This window comes from Salvia splendens, chromosome 14 (genome assembly GCF_004379255.2).
Source record: "Salvia splendens isolate huo1 chromosome 14, SspV2, whole genome shotgun sequence".
NCBI classification, from domain to species: domain Eukaryota; kingdom Viridiplantae; phylum Streptophyta; class Magnoliopsida; order Lamiales; family Lamiaceae; genus Salvia; species Salvia splendens.
In genome coordinates, this window is record NC_056045.1 from 14374470 (window position 1) to 14389484 (window position 15015).

A 15015-nucleotide genomic window follows, 5' to 3' on the forward strand; every position below is an offset into this window, starting at 1 on the left:
AGGGGCATGCACATCTCCACATTTCGGCACGATTTGGGTATCTTCAGTATTACGTTGCGTTGAAAGTATGCCCCTAGGAGGTGGCATGTGTACATGTGCCTGGAAGGATTAGCGGCCATCTGATGGCAAGCCTGGGCTAGCCAGTAGCCCAGGTGTACACGGACTCCCTTGGCCATACACCAAGTGAAGTATAGGTCGGCTGCGGTCAAAGCAGCGTTTGCGGTTCCCATCAGATTATAACTGATCAACGTCTGAGCAAAACGCAGGATCCGGTTGTCAATGTGGTAATCCCTCGAATAACTTGTTTTAAACTGACCCACCTTCGGGTGGGTTATAAACTCCCAAGCGCTTTGTGGTTTAAAACCCGGGGTAAACTTAGGCGGACCCACCATCATGTCATTCCATAAGCCCTCATCATCCTGTGTGCGCGATAACAACCCCATGCGGAACGACCACTCTCGGATGCTCATTTCGTGCTCCTCGTTGAAAAGGCGGAAGGTAATAGAGTCGGCATCCAGATCAGTTGTAGACTTCAAACGAAAGGTTGAGAAAAACTCACGCGCTAATGCTGTTGGGACTTCAAAAGAGTTGTGCTTCAGCAACCAGTCGAAACCGATCGCGTCGATGTACTCCCGGAATTCATCGTCGAAAGCAATCTCCTTCAGCTCCGCGGGATCATATCTCTTTTCGGACTTCGCATACTTGCCCTGTGCACTCTTCTCTTTATACATTGTTGCACGCTTGGGGTCAGTGAACTTCCTCATTGCATCAAGTAATTCCTTGGTTAACCAAATTTCTGTAGGCTCAAAATTGAGCTCTTCTTCAAGTTCCTCTTCGGAGTCGCTAGATCCAGCAGGGCTATCAGACTCGGCAGCATATGGAACCTTTGCGGGTGGAGGAAGAGAGGTTTCAACAGATTTTCCTTTTGATTTTTTGGTCAAGGAAGGAGCGGCCTGCTTTCCCTTCCTTTTTCTTTCAGCCGCCTGGCGGCGTTCTTCCTCGTCACTCTCCACACCACTGGGTCTAGGAGAGATGTCCTGCTCACGGGCTGCGGTCTCTGGACCCAGCGCTTCTCCTTCCGTTTGCTGGACAGAGTCATCAATTTCATTTATCAAGCTCCGGCGAGCTTGTCTCCGGGCTTCCCTTTTATTTACCGGTGAAATTGTCGCCTCCGGGACATCAGTCAAATCCACGACTAGATTTACCCTCTCGTCGACGGGTTCCTGTACATCTTCAGTAACGAGGGCCTCTCCCTCCTCAGACAGCAAAGGGGTTGCCCCCATGATATAAACAGGGGTTTCCACCCCAACCAAATCTTGTTCATTGTGGGTCTCAGTACCCACGACCTTTTCAGGGGTCCTCCCCTCATCATCGTTCTCAACAGAGACTTGGGCCTCATCGCCCCCAACTTTTTCTAGGGTTTCCCCATCTATAGCTTTCTCAGAAATTAGGACCTCATCGCCCTCAACATGTTCTAAGGTTTTCCCCTCAGGATTACTAGTAGACAAAACAGCAGATACACCCACACTTTCTGACACAACACGGGTTTCTCTCTCAACGACATCAATAGCAGCAATAACAGGGGTTACCCCCTCAGATACATGGTCTAACCTTGGTTCACTGACCGTCAAAAGCTCCAAACCCGTAGCCAGATCCGCTTCCTCCTCAGGTACGTTTGCGGCGGTTGTTCCGGCTATACTGGTGGCTGGTTCGGCCATCGAATGTGCGGCCTCCGGTTGGTGTTTCGCAGTCTCTGAAACTTGTGGTGGTGGTGTAGTGGTTTTCCCCATCATAGTGGTGATCATGGCGAACGCCGTCATTGCCTCCTCTGACCCCAAGTTTCTGCAATAGATCGGCCATGAACGACGTTGTGTTAGATTCGGCGGATCCAGAGGTGCTTCCTGTGTTTTGTGTGTTCTCCATGGCGGAATCTGTAGAATTTCGCAAGAACTCGGAAGAAAAAATTTCGTCGGTTAGGGTTAGAGAGGGAATTTGAAAGAGAAAATTTGGGGATTTTTTTCGTAGAGAGAGTGAGTATGATATGGAAAATAAAAGAGAGAGCACGGTTATAGCCTGTAGGTATGGGAAATGACGGTTTTGCAGGTGGTTGTAGGCATGACGCGAGCGACCGTACTCCTCCCCATAAAGTTACCTTTTGAAATTCGAACCGATGATAACTCCCTCCAAAATTTTACTCCTCAACTCCCTGCCCCATTTGAATACTCTCTGCAATATCACACTTAGAAGAACATCAAACTAAAAATGAAACGCCAGACTCCCAGGTTAAGGATATGACAGTATGAAAAAATTCCCTAAGGAGTCTATGATTTCGAAAATATTTTTAGAAGATTATTTTTTTCTGATTTGTTTGGGTTTTCTTGATTTAAGAAAAGCGTTTAAATATTTACACTCTCTTTCAAGTATTCTTGAGATTCCCTAGGTCAGGGCATGGATTATAAAAACTTCTCAATTTACTTGACTCAGGATTTCTTCAAGAACACTTCCTTCCTAGATTGGTTAGGCGATATCAGGGAGTGCGCGTAGAGGCACTTCGTCCACTACACACAGCTCCGAGTTATCCCGAAATACCTTCACACAGCTCCGAGTTATCCCAACTTGTAGTTCCTTGGTCCGGAGATTCTTATCATGCCAGAGCTTGGTCTTTTCTTTGTACCACATCGCGGACTCATAAGACTCAAGCCTCAATTCTTCCAACTCCTGGAGCTGCAATTTCCTCTCTTCCTCACAAGCTTGAGCATTCATGTTAATCTTCTTGACCGCCCAGTATGCCTTGTGCTCAAGTCCAACTGGCAAGTGGCACATCTTGCCGAACACTAACCTGTACGGAGACATCTCAATAGGGGTCTTATATGTTGTCCTGTAAGCCCATAATGCGTCGTCAAGCCTCTTACTCTAGTCTTTCCTTGACGGATTCACTGTCTTTTCAAGTATAGCTTTGATCTCCCTATTTGATATTTCCGCCTGATCGTTAGACTGAGGATGATAAGGTGTAGACAACCTGTGGTGGACTCCATACTTCTTCATCAGAGCTTCTATCGTACGGTTCTGGAAGTGAGTTCCTTGATCCGAATTAACAGCCCTAGGAACACCGTACCTGTTAAAAATGTTAGCCCTAAGAAATTTTTCCACCTCACCAGCTTCGCAAGATGTGGTAGCTTTTGCCTCTATCCATTTCGAAACATAATCCACCGCCACAAGTATGTATGCATTCCCATATGAAGATGGAAATGGACCCATGAAGTCCATTCCCCAGACGTCGAAAATCTCACAAACGATGACAGGGACTTGCGGCATTTCATCTCTTTTGTAGATTCCCCCAGTCTGTTGACACATTTCACAATTCTGACAGAATTCGAACGCATCCTTATGCAATGTAGGCCAGTAAAAACCACTGTCTAACACCTTCCTCGCGGTCTTCCTTGGTCCAACGTGACATCTGTTAGGGTTTTGTATACTAGAAATCACCTTTCGAGCGATTGCATACTGTAAAACTCTAATGGTTATTTTCCAATAAATGCAACAGATTATTTTTGTCATAATGTTGTTATGTTTTACATTTAATGGTTGTTTATTGCATATTTAAATGTATAAGCAAACGTAACAAAGTCTAAGTCTTTGTTTTAGTAGACCGGTTGTGGGCGTCGTCCAATTTAAGGTAACACGGTCAGTTCTAAACAAAGAAAAATAAGAATTTCACAACCTAGATAGGGCTAGACTACCTATCGCGAAAGGTTGCAATGTCAGTCCAATTATTTCTAAGCCTTATTGAAATAAGATGACGTTGGTGTGGTATAGCACTGAATGGATCTAACAGCAAGACGAGTCTTTATGCTATCTACTGAAAGACGAGGTCTTGATAATTAATTTCTTAATCAATGTACGTTGGTGTGGTATAGCACTGAATGGATCTAATATGTCGTGTTCTATTTCCCGAGCACAATATATGTGTGTTGTAGCAGCTAAGCTCTCCATAACAAACTAATTCCTCACTAGTTATTTACTAACTGCCAACGGCTAGCTCATGACTTCTTAGTTCACCCGGTTAGGATTGGTATACTGAAAAAACATATTTCGAGCATGCTGCACTGATAGAATTGCTTGTATACAATAAATTCTACTATCCACTTTTAACCCAAGGCGAGAAGAAGTAATTTTATCGCATTGGTGTTTGCTTATGCATTTATAAGATGTTTCTCAAACATTTAAATGTATAAGAAGTAAACAAGTCTAATTCTTCTACATAGTAGACTGGTCGTGAACGACGTTCACAGAAGGTGATGAAGTCGGTTCTTTGTATAAGAGAAATAGAATTTCACAACCTAGATAGGCTTTGGCTACCTATCGTGAAAGGTTGCAGTGTCAGTCCGCATGTTTCCTTACCTTATGAAATAAACGACACTGGTGTGGTATAGCACTGAAGGATCTAACAGTTGAGATAAGTCTTTCTTGTTATTTACTGAAAGACGAGGTGGGTGAATCCAGTTTGATAATATCCTCAAGAGGTGTTCGAAAAAAGTTTTATTATTCAGAAACCCGGCCGGTTCGAATTTATTCCAGAATAATAAATAAAGATTTTGAACTAGACAACTCTTGGACAAAGATATTAATTCATTAAAGTTAAATAGCATACTTAAATTAATTAATGTCTTAAACACGGGAAATAATAAATTAAAGATGTAAAGCCCAGATTACTCGTAATTTGGGATTGGACGGGCAATCAATATTATTATATTATAGTGGATGATAATAATATTCTGTTTGGATTTGGCCCAAGTCCAACCTCCATGAATCCCTAATCTGATCCATCATAACTCTATATAAAGCAGATTAAATAAAAGACAAAATTAATTGATTTTAATCATCAAAATTCTTGCCCCCCTCTTCCAGGGAGTGGACAAAATTTTCAGTTTCACGAAACTGAAGTGCAGTCTTCTGTCTTGATTTTGACAAGATTTCCCCATCCAAAGGTCATTATCTTAGTTCGGGATACAGATTAGAAGGTTCGTGGTTGAGTATGAAGAACATCACGTGGAGAAGACGCAAGCAATGGTCGATTCTTTGGAGAATCAGATCGGTAATTCTAAACCGTAGGAAACCAATGAATTAGGTTTTGATTCCTTGTTTATGAATTATTTGTGTTCTTGTATGCAATTTTGTGTTTAACATGTTGTTAATTAATTTTATAATCAGTCAAATAGATTAGTAGATCTGATTTATTTGTTTATGCATGTCTTCCGCTGTGCAAGGGGCACCAAACCCCAGCACACCCGAGCTGCCCTACAGTCATATTTTTTTGGCATGATATTGCATGATTTGGGCTTGCTCAGCCAAACCATTAACAAATCCTCCACCTTGGTTGATCAAACCAGCATACAATCATCCAACGCCTCACTATCCATACATCTTCCTCAAAACCTTCGGAAAAGGCTCACCAAATCCAGGAAGTATCTAAACTTAGATGTTGGCAATGCCTTAGTAAGAACATTAGATGCATTGTGGTTAGTACTCACTTTTTCTATCCTCACTTTTCCCTTCTCCACTTCCTCTCGTATAAAATGAAGTCTTACATCCATCATGGTTGTTGCACTCATGGAATGTGTGGTGCTTCGCCAAGAAAATCGCACTGCTGCTATCACACTTAATTGCAACACTTCGATGCTTCCCACCAAAATCTCCAATAATCCCCTTGAGCCAAAAACTCCTCTTCACAACCTCATTGAGAGTCATGCCTCGGCATCAGTAGTTGATAAGGCTACTACTGATTAAAGCCCCTAATTCCAACTCACTTATGCACCAAACAAAGTAACAACATAGCCAAATTGTGATATTCTATTGTCAATTTTGGCGGCTAATCTGAGTCATAGTGTAATACCCAATTCTCTTAATAACGTTTAATGTTTATCAATACAATCGTATATCAAGAAAATGCTATATTAAAGTGAGTAGTACTTCAAACCACTATGTTTTGTTAGTTTAAATCCTTTTGGGTTTTATTAATCAATGCCAACGCGAGAAAGTAATTATGCTCAATGAGTTAACGTGCAACAAAATACAAGTTAGCAAATAATTGTCCAGAAACAATTATGGGTTGAATGGATATTAAATCTTGACTTACAAAATAGAGTTATTTCTCTACAAGTGGGAAATGATCCAAGTGTATTATGCTTTTACAAGAGTTGTGGCTTTTATAGAAATCTAGTGGTCCATTTTCAAGAAACTCCAATCCCCGAAGCATGCTCCTGCAAATGAATGGACAAGTCAGTACATTGTACACGGTAAAAATGTATAATACTGCATGAATAGCATGAAATAGTGTATAAATAGTGGAATAGTGTGTGGAATAGTGTTGCAGATGACTTCTTCTCCAAAATCTGCCACTCTTCCTTTTGTTTCAACACGTGCAAAATGGGTGATAGGAGTGGTTGGGCATTATCAGCTACACAAATATATGTATAGTAGCCAATGATCATATATATTTGAAACGATCATTTCATTCAAGTTCACTGCGACACGCGAAGTAGAGTTTGTTTTCAAAAACTTTATATTGAGTTATCGCATATATCATGCAAAGGAGTACGTGTGCTATAATAATAATATTTAATGCCTTGTCGGAGAAGAAATAGTATGTAGCGGAAGTTGTTTTCATCCATCAACACACCACAAACACCTTCACACTCAAAAACTTCCAACACACTTAAACCTTTTTTTTTTCAAGCAAGCACGGAGGAGAAGGAGCCCTGAATATAGTCAAGAATTCCTTTTTTCCAATTCATCAAGTTTTACCATTTTTCCTCTCGGTATGTTTTCGCGCCACATTCATTCTTGTTCAAACGTATTCTTTAGCATGTACAAAAATCATATATAACATAAGTCAAAGTCAATCATGCCTTTTTGTCATACACCGTATTTTTATTTCAAACTCAAGAAAGTAGAAAGCTCCTATCATGTTTCAATTTGGGAATAAGCATCTTAAAATGACAGACACTTTAGAAATTAATAATGGTAAATCTAACCGTTAAAATTTAATACCCTTCGGTCAAAATGAAGTAGTATGAGTACCTTCCCTGAAAATTTCAGAATGATCGAACAACGTATGAACATCCGATCTTTTAGAAAACCGAGTTTTGTCGCCCTCTCTTTTCGTTGAAATTTATTGGAACCACTACCCCCTTTTTTGTGTTGATTATTAATGTTGTTAGTTCGCGAAACTAAAAATTTAAGTAAGAATCGAACGAACCAAAACGATTCTTCATATAATTATGAAAATTTACAAACGTCGATAAAGAACAGGAAGGGTTATCCCAAACTATAAGTGCTCGAAAACAAGATACATTGTAACGGCCCGCTAAGCCGATATTATTAGAAACAATATTATTAGCTTGATTATCTATATAAGTGATTTTTATGCAATTAAATCCGAATTACGATAGATCGTCGTTGTTGTTTGTTTGACCTTTGGTAAGTGAATAGAACACGTAGATATATTACACATATATGAATATAATAAATTTAAATGAATAAATAAATAAGATCTCAAAATTAAAATCTTAATGTCCGATACATCCAACAAAAGTCCAACAAAATTAATACATCCCACGATCTAAGAAAGCGGGTACTTCAACGCGGACGGCCCCGAACTTGAACCGATTATATCTACATCAAATTAAATAAACAATTTAATAAATACTCAAATAATTACTTAAATAATTAAATAAAATAAAAAAAGAAGAAGAGAGATGGGCAGGTCCTGCAGGATCAATCTTCTGTCAGCAGCATTTAATACTGCATTTAATGATAGAGGGGGATATCAAAACTTCTGACAAAGGAGAATGATTAAGAGAAGAATGTTAGCAACTTGCTGCCATAACTTGCTGCCAACGCCACTTTCACAGCCATCTTTTATACATACACGTAGAGATACAATCATTTCTTTTTCACTCACCCACATCACCATCACACATCCAAATTTCTCTGCACACACCAACCCCATGAAGAAAAGAGGAGTCCGATATACAATCATTTCTTTTTCACTCACCCACATCACCATCACACATCCAAATTTCTCTGCACACACCAACCCCACGAAGAAAAGAGGAGTCCCTAGCAGGGAGGCACACAATTGTAGACACAAACACTACAGCCCTAACACTTTACTTTCCACATAAAAAGGTGAATCCCAAACCCTTGTTTTCCTTTACATTTATGTACGAAGCATGCATATATTAGTTGACAATAGGAATCTGCCCAATGTTAACAACACAGTGAAATTAACTTGTTACACCATGAGTCTTCCGAGTAACAACACATTATTCAAGTCACCAAATCCATAGAATAGCCAACCCAAGTCCTACAACCATAGTTAAAACAAGTCAAGAAACTTATCTCCAAAATAGGATTCTGCCAAAATTCCGACGACTAAGTTTCGGCACTCCGTCGCCGACGGTGACAGCCCACGCTCCAAAAATTCGTCACTGTTTTCCTAATTTAGAATCTGAAAATTTGAATTTACAAAGTTTCAACATCAAAAATATAATCTTGTGAATAATCAAAAAGAGAGGACGGGGGGCAATTAAACGAACAGGTAATTTGGTCATCTCACCTTTCGTAAATCGGCAGCAGATCTGGAAGGGAGTCGGCGTCGGCGGTGCATGCTGGCGGTGACGGCAGGAAACGGAGAGGAGAGTGAGAGAAAGCCGAGAAGAGAGATAGATATGAGGATGAGGAAGGGAACACCGCCGGAGGCGAAAACGGAAGCGGAGGCTGCGCCGGTAGGGTGGCGGGTCGACGGAAACTTGAACTGGGAAGAGAGATTTTTTTCCTAATTTGTGAAATTGGAGAAGGAGATTGAATAGGTTGATAGAGATAGAAACTGACTGTGGGTAGGTGGAGTATATGGATTAATAAATCCTGGAATTGGGGTTGTTTTTCTTCCCTAAATTATTTATTTGTTGGGCCACTTATTTATTAGAGTGGGCTAATGATATTTCATGTGGGCTGATTTTAATCCTAAGATTGGGGCTCTTTGGGGGCTAGCTCCATGGAATTTACAGTAGGCTAGAATTAATTATTTTAGGCCATGGAGTAGTAAAATATTTAGGGAATAAGTTGGGTTGTAATGAAATAATCCCAGAAGTCCCATTTCCGAAAATCTAATTAATTAGACTACAATTTGAGAAAGAAATCTTGGCCTATCTTTGAAAATAACTCTTTACGGAAGAGATGTTAGCAAATTTTTTTAGCCTACGTTGAGTTCAACTAATAATTTGTATATTAATTAAATTAGTATTGGTTCTTCTATTAGTGAAATTATGTTTAAATATCTGAAATTGATTTAGTAAACGAACGATGCCAAATTAATTGAAGAGTGAGGCTTAAAGAACAAGTAAAATAAAATAGTATGCATGTCATCAAGTTATTGTATATTCTTGAAGCTAAATTTAGCTTGCATTTTGTGTTCAAAAGGGGAGAATTGAGAGAAAGCTAAAAATTTTGAAGCTGGGAATTATTTTCAAAAATATTGGGAAGCATACGAGGTGAGCTTTCTTATTCTAAAAATACAAATCATATTTTGTGAAAACACGAACACATGTTCGGGATTTTTAAAGATGTTGTCTTGCCATAAATGTTTTGTATGATGTCTATCTGTTGGCTAAGGCCAAGTGAATTATGAATGATGATATATGTGAATCGAATTCGGGTCCTAGTAAGGGTGGTGGTGTCCCTACTTGGACTAGTGTACACAGGAAACCTCTGACCGTGAACGGCAGAGAAGGTGGCCACCTTCCCGGCACATGGAAACCTCTGACATGTTGGGCAGAGAAGGTGACCGTGCGAGAACACCATCTCGACGGCACAATGTGATCAGATATGGCTAAGTACAGGAAAAAGGGACTGCAGTCCAATATGAATATTTTTAGTAAGCTCGGGCCTTTTTAATAAAACCCCGAGTGTTACTGTGATGATGGCTTGACAATATTTTCAAATGTATATTTGTATTTTTCGGCAATGTGTTCACTGAGTACTTTTGTACTCAGCCCTGCATATAATTCTAATGTGCAGGTTGAGCAACGAAGTGGTGGAGGAAGTGCTATTGAGACAAGGCATTTAATTCAGTCAGATTTTGACTCTCGGAGGTTCATGTCTTCATACATGGAACCGCGTTCATTTGCTTCCGTTGTGCATCTTAATAGACTCAAGTCTATTTTGTTCAAAACTCTGATATTTTGAAATTCTTACAAACAATTACTCGATTTTTCATGATTGAGTATCTTTTCTTCTATGTATCAGCACTTGATTAGTCATGTCTCGCAACCAATGTTTGATTTTACTTTCCCTTAACATTTTTCCCGCTTCTTATACCCCACCCCTAGTCACGGTTCCCCGACTATGCTATCCTTAGCAAGTGCGGTCGTGACATACATTAACCTATATGATCATTTCACATGTGATCTATGAATGGAAAGAAAAAAAAATGTGGAATACTATTCTTTTACAAATATTCATGAACGGGCCAAAAGGCTAAGAAACTAAAATCTTTTGCTAAACTTTGGGCCTCTTTCTCCCGAACCCAAACCGCATCCCCACCACGGCCCTATCCGATCAACCCGTTGGGCCCGAGGCAGTGAGCCCGTCGCGGACAGTAGCAGGGCCGCCGAGTGCTTGTCCCAACCTGCAAGACAAAACAAATTTTTAAAGGCTAGAGATTAAGAGTTAGTGGTTAAAGACACATAAATTAAAGAAAAACTACACTAGGAGAAAAGGAACAACCCTCTTTAGCTTTGGAGGACGATAAACTCACCAAGAAAGGAAAGTCAATCCTGCAAATCTTTAGCTAGTTAAAAGCTTAATCACAGAAGATCGAACCGTTAAAATTTGTTCCCTTTGTTTAAAATTTCGCGACGGTCGGATATTATTTGGATCTCCGATCATGAAGGAAACCGAGACTATCTCTTATTTGGTGAAAATTATAAGAAAGAGAAAGGGAGAGAGAGGGATAAGTTGAGAGAGAATGAGAAATAAGAAGATGGAAGCGTGAGAGGTAGAGCACACTCTTTACTTTTTTTTGAAGGACTGATATAATTATTTTTGCAGTGGGCTTGGATGAATAAATTTGTTGTAACACTTGCGAATTTTCAAGTAATAAAATTTCTTTTATTGAATGCGATATGGTGATTAATTGAATATTTCTGAAAAAAATATTTAATTTCTCACGATGCGAGTAATTAAATATTTTGGGCGTGCACGAATAATTTTCTTTGGCACGATGAATTCTTTTAGTTCTTTGTAAACTTTGTGAAATACGAAATCTTGATTTGTTAATCAAGTGGATAAGAGGAATTATTATAGTACTTGGCATAACACCAAGGGACTAATTATGTTGTTGGTTTTGCGCGAAGGGGAGTGCGTACGGTGTTTATTTATTCATACTTGCGTAGTGTGAATTATTTTGGTGGAAAAGAATATCTCTAATCCTCATGAAATTTCTTGAAGTGCTATACGGAGTACGTGGCGTGTTTGGAAATCAAGGATCGATTTTGATGAATTAATATTTAGAACAACATTAAATGTTAATTTACTTTCGTTGGGCGAATTAATCTTCGATGAGAACGAGACGACAAAGTAATTGAAGTTTTCATGAACTTTAATTATTAAGTAATACTTGGTCTGCGAAAATAATATACTAGAGTTCAATGTTAATTACAAATGGCTTTGGGCCATAAGAAATAAAAATCCAGAGAAGTGTAATTAAATAATTACACAAATTGGGCTCACAACTAATGAGTCCAAACAAATTAAATAAGTGGGAGATGCTTATTCCTTGTTGAGCCTTATTTGTCCCCTTGTTCATGCTTCACGTAAAATACCACAAGGATCTGCTCCCATTCTAGCGTAAGATTTCTTCAGAATAATGCTTCACCTTCTACTCCACTCCTTAGCCGTTACCTGCAAAAAAAACACACCAATTTATTCCTAATCATGGTGATCAATTCACAGATTAATGTCAGCAAATAATTACCATTCAATCACACGGTTTAATGGGATTTACTCCCTCGTATTCACGGATGTTTCACCTTTCCTTCTCACTTTCACAATCTGCAATTCCAGCCAAACAGTTGAGAGAGAGAGCCGAGAGAGAAAGAGAGTAGAGGAGCTTTTGGTTTCCAAGTTTCTACCATCACAAGTCACGGTAATACCCATTCCATTTGCTTTTGTTTTCTAATTCTTTGACAACCGAGAACTCATGGAGGTATTCTCATAGGATTCACGACAGACAGCGAGAATTCGAAGAGCTGCCAAATTCTCAATTCAATTCCAAACGTGGTAATCTTTTTCATCGATGCATATCTCAATTGTTCCCTACGTTTCAAAATCAAACATTTGCAATTTCTATTGACAGAAATTGAAACTGTCAAGTTCAACGAGTCTCCCTTTTCAGCCTTACAAAACTCACAATCAAGTTCATAGCAACAAAGGTATAAATCCCTTTCTTTTTTATCTTTGTTATACATAGCATATCATCACACCGACGTGGAGACCACAAAGGTATAAATCCCTCAGCTCGCCTTAAGGAGACCACCGACGAGCGCATGGTGGAAGAGATCGACGTGGATACGAGAGAGAGAGGCATCAAGGAACCGGATAGAAGCATCGCCAAGGATCTAGCACGCCGGCAGAGACAGCCACCGGATCGCATGGACGATTATGCCAAGCCATGACGAGAGATTGAGATAGTTATTATTTATTTTAGTTAATTTCCTCATATTCCTTGACTTTAGTATTTTTGGATTTATTTCGGTATTTTTAATCATTTTTGCGTCGAGCGGATTATAAGCTCCTTTCCGGGTTTTCTTCGTTGATTCTTTCTCGGATCGTAGGTCGAATCAACCCTAGGGTTCTGGTATAAATAGGCGTGTATTTTATTTCACTCTTTACGAAATAAGATATTTTCACGCAATTTCTTTTCTTCTTCAACAAAAAACCCTAGTTCTTGTCGTGTGCGATCGTCGGGCAAACGTTCTCGCGACCTCACGGAGGAATCTAATCGAGGTTAGGGAGTCCGTCCTTGAGGCTGGCCGACGGGCTGAGACAACAGCAGCTGACGACAGCTCTACCAGACCTCCAACGGTACAACAGCGGCGGCGTGGGACCGCGATGGTGCCCCTGACCAGCGACGGCGATGCCTGACCGAGGGCAGCACTCACAGCAGAGTGGCAAAGGAGCAGACGCGCAGCTGACAGCAACGATGGTAGGGAGGGGCTGTCGCGTGGGCTAGTCAGAGATGGAAATCAGGGTGCATAGGGAAATTGATACGATCTTAGCTCTAGACTTCCCGATTTTGATAGATATCACGTAGATTCAACACAATTGCACTCAATTAAAGTAACAACGAATTGATCGGACGTAAATAGGAACTATATTGATTGGAATTGCAAAACGATAAACAGCAACAATCACAATACAAACGAATGTAAAGCTAGATGCGATGGATCCACGACCCAATGCACACAAACAATCACACACTCAACATGCTTCGAAAAGGTGGCTCCTCATGACGCCACCTCACCATGCCCTCTCAACAAGTTGGATTGCATGATCATGTGCCTTCATGTGCCTTATTAATCCATGTCAGCTTATTGATTTAATAATACTCCTAAGATACCACACCCATTCACCAATAAAAGGGTGCGTTCGTTGCATGCACGGTGCGCTACCACGCCTACTAACTATGCATGCAACAATCCCCTCCCCTTAAGGTTCCTTGTCCCTAAGGAACCATGGAAAATGCTCTTTGATAACATCGGCAAACTCCCACGAAGCGTCAGCTGGGGAATGGCCTGCCCAATGGATCAACCATTGCGTAACAGCATGGTTGTGGCGTTTAACCATTTTTCTCTCCAGAATAGCCTGAGGAACATCATCCTTAATATGGGATATAGGTGGCAGGTCCGGAACAGGGCTGGAAGGGGCCGATGCTGGTCGCACAGAGACACATGGAACACGTGTGGATAGCTGCCGAAAGATGGGAGGTTCAGTTTATAAGCGACCTTCCCAACCCGATCTACAATTTGATATGGGCCGAAGAACTTAAGCTCGAATTTCTGGTGGTTGTCGCAGATGGATTTCTGTCTATAAGCTTGTAGTTTCAGCCTTACCCAATCACCTATATCATACTCCTTATCACTCTTATGTTTGCCAGCTTGCCGTTTCATACGATCAGCAGCTCTTTGCAGATTTTGTTTCAACACCTCAATCATAGCCTCCCTGTCTCGGAGAGCGATATCCACCGCCTTAACATTAGAATCCCCGGGCAGATAAGGGATGTGGAGAGGAGGTGCAAACCCATACAAAGCTTCAAATGGAGACATCTTAATACTAGAATGGAATGAGGTGTTATACCAATATTCAGCAAGTCCCAACCATTGAGCCCACGATCGTGGCTTTTCACCAACAGAGCAACGCAAATAGCATTGTAAGCATTGGTTGACAACCTCAGATTGTCCATCCGTTTCAGGATGATACGCGGTAGAATATAGCAATTCCACACCAAGGAAACTGAGAAATTCCTTCTAGAAAGTCCCCACAAATATGGCCCCTCGGTCACATACTATTTTGACTGGCATTCCATGTAGCTTGAACACGTTATTAAGGAATACCTCAGCAACATCCTTGGCTGTAAATGGGTGTGCCAATGCCATGAAATGGGCATATTTACTCAGCCTGTCGACCACCACAAATATAGTATTTTTTCCATGAGATGCGGGTAAAGCCTCTATGAAATCCATAGCGGGTACGTGAAGATCGCGGGTGGAATAGGCAATGGCTGTAGCAACCCCGAGGCTAGTGTATTTCCTGATTTATACCTCTAACAAGTCACACACATCTGCACAAACTCCCTTACATCCTTCCTGAGTTTAGGCCAATATAATAGAGCAGAAATCCATTTGTAAGTTCCTAGAGCACCTGAGTGGCCAGCCAAGGCAGAATCATGGAACA

At 40.5% G+C, this 15015-nt stretch overlaps 1 long non-coding RNA gene across 1 annotated transcript; it reads right to left on the reverse strand.

Annotated features, from left to right (window-relative positions):
• Positions 1-7522: 7522 nt before the first annotated feature.
• LOC121763423 lies at positions 7523-8985 on the reverse strand. The gene is made up of 2 exons (XR_006042436.1): positions 8621-8985; positions 7523-8512 (listed from the first exon to the last, which is right to left on the reverse strand). It is a non-coding gene; the product is annotated as an uncharacterized LOC121763423 (long non-coding RNA).
• Positions 8986-15015: the final 6030 nt, after the last annotated feature.